Raw genomic sequence first — 13,492 nt, 5'->3', positions numbered from 1 at the left:
GAGATATAACATTTTTCACACTCGTTGTCATGTAAACAACAAAGTTTGTTTCATGATTATCGATGGGGGAAGTTGTACAAATGTTGTAAGAACTTTAATGGTGGCTAAACTCGGACTCAAGACGATTAAACATCCTACACTATACAAGATACAATGGCTAAATGATGGAGGAGAAGTTAAAGTCACCAAACAAGTCAACATTTCCTTTTGAATTGGAAAATACCAAGACCAAGTTCTTTGTGATGTTGTTCCAATGAATGTGTTCCATATACTCCTAGGGAGGCCTTGGTAATTTGATAAGAAAGATGTCCATGATGGTTACAGAAACCAGTATTCTTTCTATCACAATGAAAACAAATTCATCTTGACTCCACTTTCACTAAACAAAGTGTCTGAAGATCAAGATGCTTTGAAGAAGAGTATTGAAGCTTTCAAATCCATTAAGGAGGAGGAACCAACAATGATGAATATATATGTTGGAGGAAAAGACATTAGGAAACATTTGTTATTCTATAAAGCTCTAATTGTACTTAGGTACAAGGAAAGCTTTCTTTTGACTAACATTCTTGAAGGCTTGCCTTCTTCTATTTTATCTTTATTGCAGGAATTCGAAGAGTTATTCCCAGAAGATATTCCTAGTGGATTGCCACCTATTAGAGGGATCGAGCATCAAATTGACTTCATACCCGGTACATCCATTCCAAACTGACCAGTATATAGAAGTAACCCTGAAGAAACTAAGGAACTTCAAAAACATGTTGAAGAATTGATGGACAAGGGATACATACGATAGAGTTTAAGCCCATGTGTTGTTTCAGTATTACTTGTGCCCAAAAAGGATGGTTTATGGAGAATGTGTGTAGACTGTCGTACTATAAATCAAATAACCATCAAGTATCGACATCCTATACTAAGACTTGATGACATGTTGGATGAATTGAGTGGAGTCACTATGTTCTCCAAAATTGATTTAAAGAGTGGATATCATCAAATCAGAATGCGAGAAGGAGATGAGTGGAAAACCGCATTCAAGACAAAGCAAGGATTGTATGAATGGATGGTGATGCCTTTCGTTTTAACTAATTCTCCAAGCACCTTCATGTGGTTAATGAATCATGTACTCCGACCATTCATTGGTAAGTTTTGTGTGGTTTACTTTGATGATATTCTGATTTATAGCCATGACTTGGAAGCATATGTGCAACACTTGAGGTATGCTCTTGAAACTCTTCAAAAGGAAAAACTCTATGCTAGTATGAAGAAATGTGTCTTTTTCACTAACAGTTTATCCTTCATATGCTTTATTGTGAGTTCATGGGGACTTGAGGTCGATCCTGAAAAGATTAAAGCCATTCAATAGTGGCCAACGCCCACTTCAGTCAGTCAAGTTAGAAGTTTTCATGGTCTTATTCTATTAGTTATGTATTTTCATTAAAAGACATGTACTAGCCGAAACACTATGTAACCATTCGACCAAGCCCTCTCATTTCCTATAAATTGAGAGGCTTGATATCATTTGTAATCATCTCATTCATAATATAAAAAAAAACCTTGTGAGTTTAATCTCTCTTCAAAGTTCTTTGTGAACTTTATCGATTAAGCAAGTATAAATCATATACTTGTGGCGTCACTCCTTCCACCTTGATTCCTTAATTCCTAGATTGCTATCTAGTGGGTTGAAGACACTTTCACCACCCCTCAAGCAAGTTTGTGAATATCGAGACTGTGTTGTCTAGCATAGTTTCTTCTTTGGCGTGCTTGAGATACAACATCACCACCATCTCCATTTTAACGTGAACGTCATCAACATCATCCATCAAGACCATCAACACCTTCCTAATTTCGTAGCCATCTCTTTCATTTCTTTCCATTTCATTATTTTTATTATATCACCATTTCTTAAGCCCATTATTAATCTTATTTCTTACTTATTTTTGTTGCAGCCCAAATTTATAATTCAAGGACATCAGTTGATATGATCTCGATTATGAGTTCTGAGTCATATATGATGTTGCCCGATCGTGATTCTAGTAAGAACTTCACAGTACTTTGATTGAAGACTAAAAATGCATAAACAACGTTATAAGAGGAAAAATATGTATATATGAATATGTGTATGAAAGTAATGGAAATGATAGAATGAAGTTGAAGTGGATTGTAAATGAAAGAAGTGTGGTGGTGATAGTGGTTGAATGGATGTAACGAAAATGGTGAAGGATGTTTGTGGTTGGCATGAGTATTTTGCAAAGACTAAATCAAGGTAATTTAGTAAGAGGTTTACCAAAACTGAAATTTAATTTTAATAAAATCTGTGATGCATGCTCAAAGGGAAAACAAAAGAAAGTTTCCTTTAAATCCATTACTGATGTATCCATTAGTAAAGTATTACAATTGATCCACATAGATTTTTTTGGGCCAATTAGAACAACTAGCTTAGGTGGAAAACAATATGCCTTTGTATTAGTAGATGACTATTCTAGATATACTTGGTTTATATTTTTAAGTACTAAAGATTAAGCATTAGAAAATTTTATCACTTTTTCAAAAGTAATACAAAATGAAAAAGGTTACTCCATTTCAAGACGTAGGAGTGATAATGGTACGAAATTAGAAAATCTTGGATTTATTGAGTTTTGTAATTGTAATGGAATTAGCCATAAGTTTTCATCACCTATAACCCCTCAAAAAAATGGAGTTGTTGAGAGGAAAATCGAACTTTAGAAAAATGGCTAGAACCATGCTTTGTGAAAACAATTTGCCAAAATATTTTTGGGCGAAAGCCACAAATACCGCTTGTTATGTTATTAACAGAGTAATGATTAGGCTTATTTTAATGAAAACTCCATATGAAATTTTCAAAAATAAAAATCCTAACATTAGCTACTTTCATCCTTTTCGATGTAAATGTTTTGTTTTAAATAACGGTAAAGACAATCTTGGTAAATTTGATGCTAAAAGTGATTAATGAATTTTTTTGGGTTATTCCTTAAATTATAAAGCTTATCGGGTATTTGACAAAAGAATTTTAGTTGTTGAATAGTCTATTCATGTTGTTTTCGATGATAATCCCCTTCCGAGGAAGGATTCTTGTGTTGATGGTGACGTAGGTATTGTAAATACAAATGACGTTGGAGAACCATCATCAAAGGAAGAAGTGAATGATGAGGAAACTCAAGATGCCTTCAAGAATCTAACCATTGAAGAAAGGGAAATCACATACCCAAGAGAGTACAACTATGTCAAGTATGGTGAGATTTTAGGTGATCCATCCAAAGGGGTAACTACTCGATCTTCTCTTAGGGACATTTGTAATTATGTTGCATTTATATCATGCATAGAGCCTAAAAATTTTAAAGAAGCATTAACTAATGAAAATTGGATTATGGCTATGCAAGAAGAATTAAATCAATTTGAGAGAAGTAAAGTATCGACATTAGTTGAAAGGCCTAGTGATAAATCTACTATCGGTACTAAATGGGTGTTTAGGAACAAACTATATGAAAGTGGTAATATAGAAAGAAGCAAGGCTAGAATTGTTTCTCAAGGGTATACTCAAGAAGAAGGTATAGATTATGATGAAACATATAATCCCGTAGCTAGGATGTAAGCAATTAGAATGTTGTTGACATTTGCATGTTTTAATGAATTTAAATTATATCAAATGGATGTTAAAAGTGCATTTTTAAATGGTTTTATAAAAGAAGAAGTGTATGTGGAACAACCTCCTAGTTTTGAAGATTCAAAATTTTCAAATCATGTTTTTAAATTGACAAAAACACTATATGGTTTAAAACAAGCTCCTAGAGCTTGGTATGAAATATTGTCAAACTTTTTAATTGAAAAAGGTTTTTCAAAAGGGAAGGTTGACACTACATTGTTTATAAAAAAAAGGTAAAGATTTATAGGTAGTTTAAATTTATGTTGATGATATAATATTTGGTTCTACTAATGATACTCTTTGCCAAGAATTTTCAAAGCTAATGCAAGGTAAATTTGAGATGAGCATGATGGGGGAGCTTTCATTTTTCTTGGGCTCCAAATCAAGCAAAGGAAAGATGTCATCTTCATTAATCAAGCAAAATACATTTAAGTTATACTCAAAAAGTTTGGATTGGATAATGTGAAACCCCAAGACACTCCTATGAGTTCTTCTACAAAGCTTGACAAAAATAAAGGAGGTAAATGTGTCGATGTTAAATTTTATAGGTCAATGATTGGTTCTTTACTTTATCTAACTACAAGTAGATTGGACATTATGTTTAGTGTTTGCTTATTTGCTAGATTTCAATCATGCCCTAAGGAATCACATCTACAAGCCATTAAGAAAATCTTTAGATACCTTAATGACACTCCTAATATAGGACTTTGGTATCTTAGAGACTCTAGCTTTAGCTTGCATGCCTTCTCTGATGCGGAATATGGAGGATGCAAAATAGATAGGAAAAGCACCTATGTTACTTGTCAATTCCTAGGAAATATGTTGATTTCTTGGTTTTCAAATAAACAAAATAGTGTTGCGTTATCTACCACTGAAGCGGAATACATTTCAGCCTGTAATTGTTGTGTACAAGTTTTATGGATGAAACAACAACTTTTAGACTATGAAATTGAAGTAGGTAGCATTCATATCAAGTGTGACAATACTAGTGCTATTTGTCTCAAATAAAATTTGATCCAATACTCTAGAACTAAGCATATTGAAATTAGGCATCATTTCATTAGAGATCATGTCACAAAGGGAGATGTAGTTCTAGAATTTGTAGATACTTTGCATCAATTAGCGGATATTTTTACAAAACCTTTGGATAAAGAGATATTTTGGACACTTAGGAGAGAATTAGGTTTCACCGACCTACCTTAACTTAGTGTTTAAAATGATTTTAGCACTCTTATTTAGCATATAAAAAATGTATATAAATATAACATTTTTGAATGCCTTCTATGCTAATAGTTAGGGGGAGTTTATGATCTTTAGTGAAAATTAATAATATGTTCAAATAAAATTTAAGGGTAGATTTGATTGATTGAACATTGTTAATTTTCGTAATATGAGTTGTCAGTACCACTAGATCTGATTAATTTTGCATGCTAAGTGTTTAAATGCATATTTTTTACAATTTTGTGCACTAGGTATCGATACTGGCCACCCAGTACCAATACCCCTCTTGCTAGGTATTGATACTATTAGCATAATATCAATACTAATTCAATAGTTATTGATATTGTTCATACAGTACTGATACCCTCCTTGAATGTGTATTGATACCCCTCGATGGGTATCGATACCCCATGTCGGGTTTAGGCTTTAAAATCCCTAAAATATCATATTTTTGCAAAACCCCAAATACTCAAACACTCACACCGTTTTCCCTCTTCTCTACCAAATCATCACATTACTTTATTCCTTCTATTTTTAGTCGGAATTCGATAATTCTTCAACTTCTAAACCTGTTGGAATCATCAAATACGTGCAAACAACTCCACATTGCATCTCAATCCAATTTTTCAAGGTAAACGTTTCTAAAATACTATTTCATTCATTTTTGAACATATGACTAGATTAGTTAGTTCTAGTTCAAATTAGTGATCGGCCATTTCATATATTATGGTTTTACACTACAATCTACAACAAATTTTACCAAAAACACATTTTTCAGAAATTTTTTATGAATTTCGAAATAAAAACAATTTTGATTCAAATGGTTGTTTTTTTATTTAATTATGTTGTTTTTCATGAAAACTATATAGATTATAATTTTTCAAACTTAGTTTTTCAAAATAGTTTTCAAAATTGCCTATTAGACACTAAGTTAGAGAACCTTGAATATTGAGGACTCATATTGAGTTTTGGGATTAATTATGTTGCATACATATGTTATTTAATTGCATGTTTACCATTCTGATTTCCTTAAACCATGTCTAAACGAGCTAGGTCATCTTCTAGTCGATCAAACCCACCTCTATTCAACCACAAAATCTTATCCCTAATAAACCCGAGATGAGAATTCTAAACTCTTACTTTAACGAACCTAACCGTAGAGGTCTCTACTCTAGGTACGTTAACCACTTCGAGTCTTATAACATTAGGGAATAACGTATCCCGTCTCTCTTAGATATGGAATAGATGAAATTTAAATAACTCCCTACCCTCAAATCATGGAAATTTGATAAACTTTTCAAGACTGAACCATTTGTTTATCATCAACTAGTTCGTATTTTCTACTCTAATGCAATGTGTGTACAAAATGAGTCCCAAACCACAACCGAAGGTATTCGATCCCATCTCTTGGGGCAATACATCTTTATAGACTCGGACTACATAGCTAATGTATTCGGTCTAGATAATCGAGGGTTAGATAATGAGTGAGATTTAGTGCCTACCCCTTATAAAGCCAAGTCTAATGCGAGTGTTTTAGATTATCATGAATGTTTCCTTCATCTTATCATCTCTTGGTAGTTAAGACCATCTGGAGGAAAATACTCCACTCTTAGAGCACTTGACTTATGGTGGATACATTGTATCCAACAAAATAAAAAAATAAATCTGCCTCAAATTATCTTTGGGGAACTTGTAGAAACTGTAAACAATATTCCTTCTAAACGTGTTGAAACATTAGTTTACGGATGTCTACTTAGTAATATGTTTACGAAAGCCGAGATTAAGGTAGAGTTTGATGTAGTCATCCTTCTAACCACCCAAATCATCTTCACATCTTTACAAAAATCGGGATGGAGTGGACATAAAGATCAATGGGTTCGCTCAATACAGAAAACTCGGGGTGCTAGCTCTTCACGAGCTGCTCCGGTCCAACTGATCCTCACGATGATCCCGTAAACCAGGCCGAGGACGAGCCAGCCATGCAAGATAGTTTAATGCCTCCATAATTTTAGTCTTTTATAGAGACATTGGATTTGAGGTTCACATCCTTAGAGTCCCATTTGACTGCTTACCGTGAAGCAATGGAAAATAGATTCAAGGTTGTTGATGAGAGACTCGATGCACTAATCAGCGATGTTGCTTTTCTTAGAGGACATCGATTCGATCCTCCTATGGATGATTGAAATTCTCTTGCTAGTTTTCTTAGGTTGAACTTTGATCTTAAAAATTGTTAAAACATTTTGAATGATTTGGATGGATTTTGAATATTTGGTTTGGATATTTGTTTTGGATGTTTGATTTTGGTTTGTTTGAATGATTTTTGAATGATTATTAGTTATTTTAACTTAAATTGAATTTTCAATAGTTTCTTCATCATTTACATATTAGAAATCCAATAACCAATTCCCAAATTTGTATATTATTTTTTAATATTGATTATGGACAAATGGCTAATATTTCTCTTGACTTTGATCTTAGCAGCTATATCAATATAAATCAATTGGTTATTTTCTTTAAAAACTTGTTTAAACGTTTTATAGAGTCTTTTTTATTTAACAAAAAGGGAGATAAATGTTATAGTAAGGGGGAGTAATTTTTCAAAGTGATTTTTCAAAACAAAATCTTAAAATTTCTAAAATGTTTTATTATATCAAAAAGAGGGAGATTGTTGAGAAAACATTTTGATATTTCAATATAACAAAAGTGTTCATGAATTTTAAGATTTTATATTCGATTCAAAATTATATATTCGATTCAAAATTATATATTCGATTCAAATATTCGAATATAAAAAATAGTACTCCACGTTTTGAAAGATCAATTTTTACTCCTTACTTAATGAAAAATTGTGATTTATACTTAAAATAATTTTGAAATAATTTTTACAAAGTATTTCAAACCATAATCGAGTCAAATTTTAGTTTTTAATAGGGAAGTATCGATACCTCCTTAATGTGTATCGAAACCCCTCAAACATAGAATGCAAAAGAGGTACGAATACCCTAATGGGTATCGATACCCCTTTATATAGTGGTACCGATACCTAGCCGAAAGGTACAGATACCCCTCATTTGATTTTGACTCCGAGCAATAACAGAATGAAAAATGGGTATTAATACCATGATAGGTATAGATACCTCTTTACATAGTAGTATTGATACCCCTTGAGAGGTACCGATAACATTGGTTTTGCAACTGTCAAAATATTTGAATTTTATACAGGTAGTATCAATACCCCTATGAGGGAGTACTGATACCCATACGCTCCCAATAACTTTTTGAAGTGGATTTCACACCACAACGACTCTATTGACTCCACCAAGATTCCCAACGTTTAGAATTGATCCAAGGTGTATTTAAACAAGTTCTGAAGCCATTGGTGATTAAGCATTGAAAAAGAATCAAGTTAGAAACAAGAGAGCAAGCATCAAAAATCAAGTTTGAGCAATTCAAGCCAAATTCCTTTCAATATTCATTTTTCTTTCAAGAACACACTTTTTGCTCAATTGTATTTATCTTTAAGTGTTCTTTCCTTGTTCTAGAATTGTGCAAACATTCTACATTGTGAGGTTTTTTTGTAAGTTTGCAAAGTTTGTAATTTTCTCTTTAAGAATAGAATTTTCTCAAGAATTTGGGGTATAATTCTTGAGGGAGTTGTAAGGTTACTCTTTGTCCTCAAAATAATGACAAATTAGTGAATTTGTGGAAAATCCTTAGTGTGGATAGCTAAGGTAGTGGACGTAGACTTTGGTTGAGAAAGTTGAACCACTCTAAATCCAAGTGCAAATATTTTCAATTTTCTGTCAAAGCTTCCACCAAAATTTTAATTGTCAATTCACCCCCTCTTGGCCGATTCATCCGATAGATTAACTCAACAATAATAAATGCACTCACATGGCTTGCCTCGCTTTGATATCTAAAACTCAAAAACTGATTACTCAGGAACTTGGCCTTTTCCTTTTGCTCTGCTTGACTCAGGAGCTTGATTTCAATCTATTCCATATCCATTAAATACATGTACAATATCAATTGTTAGTATATTTTCTAACAATTACACTTAAACATTACTCAAAAGTACTTATTATAACTTTTGTACAACAATGTCAACCTATCTTACAATTTCTAACTCAATAGTATCGATACCCCTTCCATGGGATTGATACTACTATACTATAGTACTGATAGCCTATTACGGTACCGATACCATTTCTGCATTCTGTTAACAATGGTATTGATACCATCCTCATAGTATCGATACTCCCCTCTTGGTATTGATACCACTTGAATCGATATTGATACCACTCAACGAATTCTATTGATTTTAAGCCTATAGTATCGGTATTGTTCTATCAGTACCGATACCATTACCCAGATTTTCCATTTTTCAACCCAAAACATACCCAAATTTGGTCAAATTTCCTTATGTTTGTTTACTCCTAACAATACTATGTAACTCTTCTCTACTTAACCATACTAACTTTCCTTTATTTATCTTCTTAAAACATCTAAGATCTTTCAAGAACATTTCCATCTAAGAATCATAACACTTTTTCTAACATGTTCTTAATCCCATCCAATGCTTCTAATCTCTTATATACTTCTTTGACAAGTCAAATATACTAATAAACATCAGTAAAAACTCATATCTTAACATATCATTCAAAAACCCATTTCTTTAAATCTTAAATATTTCACTAATCATTTAGTTTTAATCACATTTAAACCTTCCTTAAGCTTCCACATCACTTAAGGTTTCAAAACTATCCCATAAACTAAAAGAAAAACCAACTTTAAGAAAGCTCACCTTTGGCATGGAGGAGAGCACGGGACGAGCAAGAGGAGACGAAAATAACTTAATTTACTTACTTCTTATTCCTCTTCTTAATATCCCAACTAATATAACTTTTTAAATCCATTTCCCTCTAAATGACCAAAATGCCCTCTTATTCTTCAATTATTACTAATTAGTCTTTAACACAAATTCTCATTCATTTTCTTATAATTTACCACTTATTCAATTAAATCAACCAAATTTTAAATAATTTCAATATTGTCACTAACCTGATATTTGGGTATTACAATTCTCCACTTAAGAAAATCCGTCCTCGAATTTAAAGACTTTATGCGTTTACCAAAAACTTCAACTAGATAAATCATTTTGTAACGCCGTTTTTGGATTTCTCTAGTCCAAATCTGTATTAGTTCTTTTTCATAATTCAATTTTAATCGAATCTCCATTTCCCCAAAGTAAGAACATGCAATGGATTTGATTGGTCATTAATAAGGAATGACACATGAAAACATTATAGGTCTTGTCCATTTCGGGAGACAAAAGCTAACTGATAAAATCTATTAAGGTTAAATAATTCTCAAACTAAGTCGAAACCGCAATACTTCCTTCCAAAGCGATACTTTCAGAAAAACTTTATCACTTTCTTGCTACTCAACTACTTTTTTCTTTAGATCAGCATAAGACTTTTGTAATTAGCACAACTATAACACCACTCACTATACAACTAATGACGTCAAATATTTTAAGGTACTCGACTACGTCCGACTCTAAATCATGCGTAGATAATTCCTCTTATGAGTCTTTAACTTTATTTAGGCATATGCCACAACCTTACCTTTGTGCATAAGCACACTTCTTAAACCTTTGATAAATACATCAATAAAACCACATAATCTTTATCCAGGAAATTTATCTGAAAAGACATCTATAATTTCCCAATTTTGTGAAATTATCAGACAATTATATTTTAATTATTTGATTATCTATCACATTAACCATAAAAGCTATATATATATCTGCATCATTTTCTACACCATCATTATCGCTATCACCTTGAACAATGATCTTACTTTCTCTCCAAAAACCATAATTTCCATAACCTCTCCATCTTTCTGAAATAATCGTCTCTAGAGACAAACAACTTATATTCAATATGATTTTAACTCATCAAATGACAATTCCATCAGATCCACTGGGAACATAGCCCCAGAAATCTTTATTAAATGTTTACTATCTATCCAACTCACACTTGTACCATGACTCATAGGATCTACTGCTATCATCTCACTCAATATCAAGTTGAATAGGATACTTTTATTTTAAAAATTTTCTTATTTACTTTTTGAGGTAATCTGTGTAACTTTTCGAGATCCATTAAAAATATTCTCGAGTAATTGAAACATTTTCTCTCTCAACTTAGGAAAGTCTAATTATCCATATCATTTAATAAGAATACTTGACAACTTTATAGTAATAATCTCATAGCAGTTAATGCTAAAATTACACTAGTAACAGAATTTACTATTTTTCCTATGTTTACGAACTTTACACTTTTCTAAATCCTCGAGAATTAATCTCGATTTTTAGATAATAATTCGTTGAAGTATCAAATGGGTAGAAAATCCATTTTTCCCTGTTTACCTTCTAAGAGCAACTCTATTAAGTCCATAAAACTAACATTTATTCTTAAACAAACTCATAATCACTTGATCCACTAATAATTCATCTTTCTATAGGCTTTTAGCGGTCAATGTATTTACCGCTTACTCCTTTCCTCTTACTCAAATTAACAATACTTTGAACAATTTAATGTTTCACTTAAGTATTTCTCAATTAATTATGCTTACTTAAAGAAATCTAGATTCAGAAATCTCCTATGAATCCTCATCCGATTCAACTTCTCTTGTAAATTGTTCAAACTTTTTAATAGAGTCCTCAAATGCATAAACATTGTTAAACGCTGGGGCATTCCTTCCACAGAATGGAGGAAAATCCTTAACAGCTTCTACCCTTCTATGGCATGATACTAAAATCATGTTAGATTCTCTTGGGTCGATTTTGATCTCGATCTTCTTTTCAATATCATCTATTTTCTTACCTTTGTCCTTAGTTTCTGATATCTATTAGGACATTCATAAGAATAACACTCAAATTAATAAGGAGTGACATCAATCACACTCTAATTGACACCTTATCAGTAACTTTGACAATCTTAATTACATATAATCTTTTTTCCTTAATTCAATTAAACTCGGTTTCGACCGAGAATCAGCTAAACATGTAGCTCTGATACCAACAAATGTAACATTCATATCTCGTATACCTTTCCGTACACAAAATACAGATGTCACATCACTTTAAAAACAATTAATCATTTGAAAATCCTTTTAAAAAAATTCAATTTTAAATCCATATAAGTTATCACAATAATAAACTATCCCTTTTCATACCTTACAAAATATTTCGTTAAATTAAATTACATGCCATATAAGTTTTAAAATGATTTTGATTATCCTACTATTATTGACAAGTCAACCTTAATTGATGATGTTCGTTGCTACTGTTGTACTCCTTATTTGATTTGTCTCTGCTTTTACCTACGCGTGGAAGCAACACACGTTAAGTATTTACTTAGTGAGACACATAATATTGCAAAGTAACATTTATATATACATAAGTATGTCATATTTATTTAGTTCGTACTAAATCGTATATTCTTTAAGGATCCTATAATCCTCTTCGGTTAAATCGTATTCCATTCATAATTATCTTAATTCTTTTTAGTATGCCTAGCATACCTATTTTTATTTTTTCATATATCTCTTTAGTCATTATTCTTTATTTTCATTGAGAGCATTCATTCATGTTTATAATGCACCCTTATGCATTTTTATTTTTGGCATCCTTTCATGCCGATAATGCACCCATATGCATTTCAATTATGGTATCCTTTCATGTCGATAATGCACCCATATTCATTTCAATTATGGCATCCTTTCATGGTGATAATGCACGCATATTCATTTCTGGCATCCTTTTATGCCAATAATGCACCATATGCATTTCAATTATGGCATCCTTTCATGCCGATAATGCACTATTATACTTTTCATTTATGGCATCTTTTCATGCCTTTTATACACTATTATACATTTCATTTTTGGCATCTTTTCATGCCTTTTATACACTATTATACATTTCATTTTTGGCATCCTTTCATGCCTTTTATACACTATTATACATTTCATTTATGGCACCCTTTCATGCCTTTTATACACTATTATACATTTCATTTATGGCATCCTTTCATGCCTTTTATACACTATTATACATTTCATTTATGACATCCTTTCATGCCTTTATATACCGTTTATATCACAATACATTATAATTCCTTTATTATATTACCCATAGGCATGGAGCCTTTCATATAACTTGCATAATTGAAACTTTTCTGTCAAATGTGCAGCTAGGCCAATCTTTTACTCAACGATATTTAACCGTTCATCTAACTGGCATAATTGACATCTTTCTACCAAATGCACAGCTAGGCCATTACTCTTTTACTTAACGATATTTAATCGTTCATCTAACTGGCATAATTGACACCTTTCTGCCAAATGCACAGCTAGGCCATTAATCTTTTACTTAATGATATTTAACCGTTCATCTAACTAGCATAATTGACACATTTCTGCCAAATGCACGACTAGGCCATTAATCTTTTTCTTTTGGAATAGTTTCTTATCTGATAATTATTCCTAATATCCATTAACTCTTTCAATTCGTTATAAACTGTATAGTTTGCACACGTAGTACGA

Source organism: Hibiscus syriacus, unplaced genomic scaffold, assembly GCF_006381635.1.
Source record: "Hibiscus syriacus cultivar Baekdansim isolate YM2019G1 unplaced genomic scaffold, ASM638163v2 tig00005406_pilon, whole genome shotgun sequence".
NCBI classification, from domain to species: domain Eukaryota; kingdom Viridiplantae; phylum Streptophyta; class Magnoliopsida; order Malvales; family Malvaceae; genus Hibiscus; species Hibiscus syriacus.
This window is presented reverse-complemented; position numbering follows the sequence as displayed.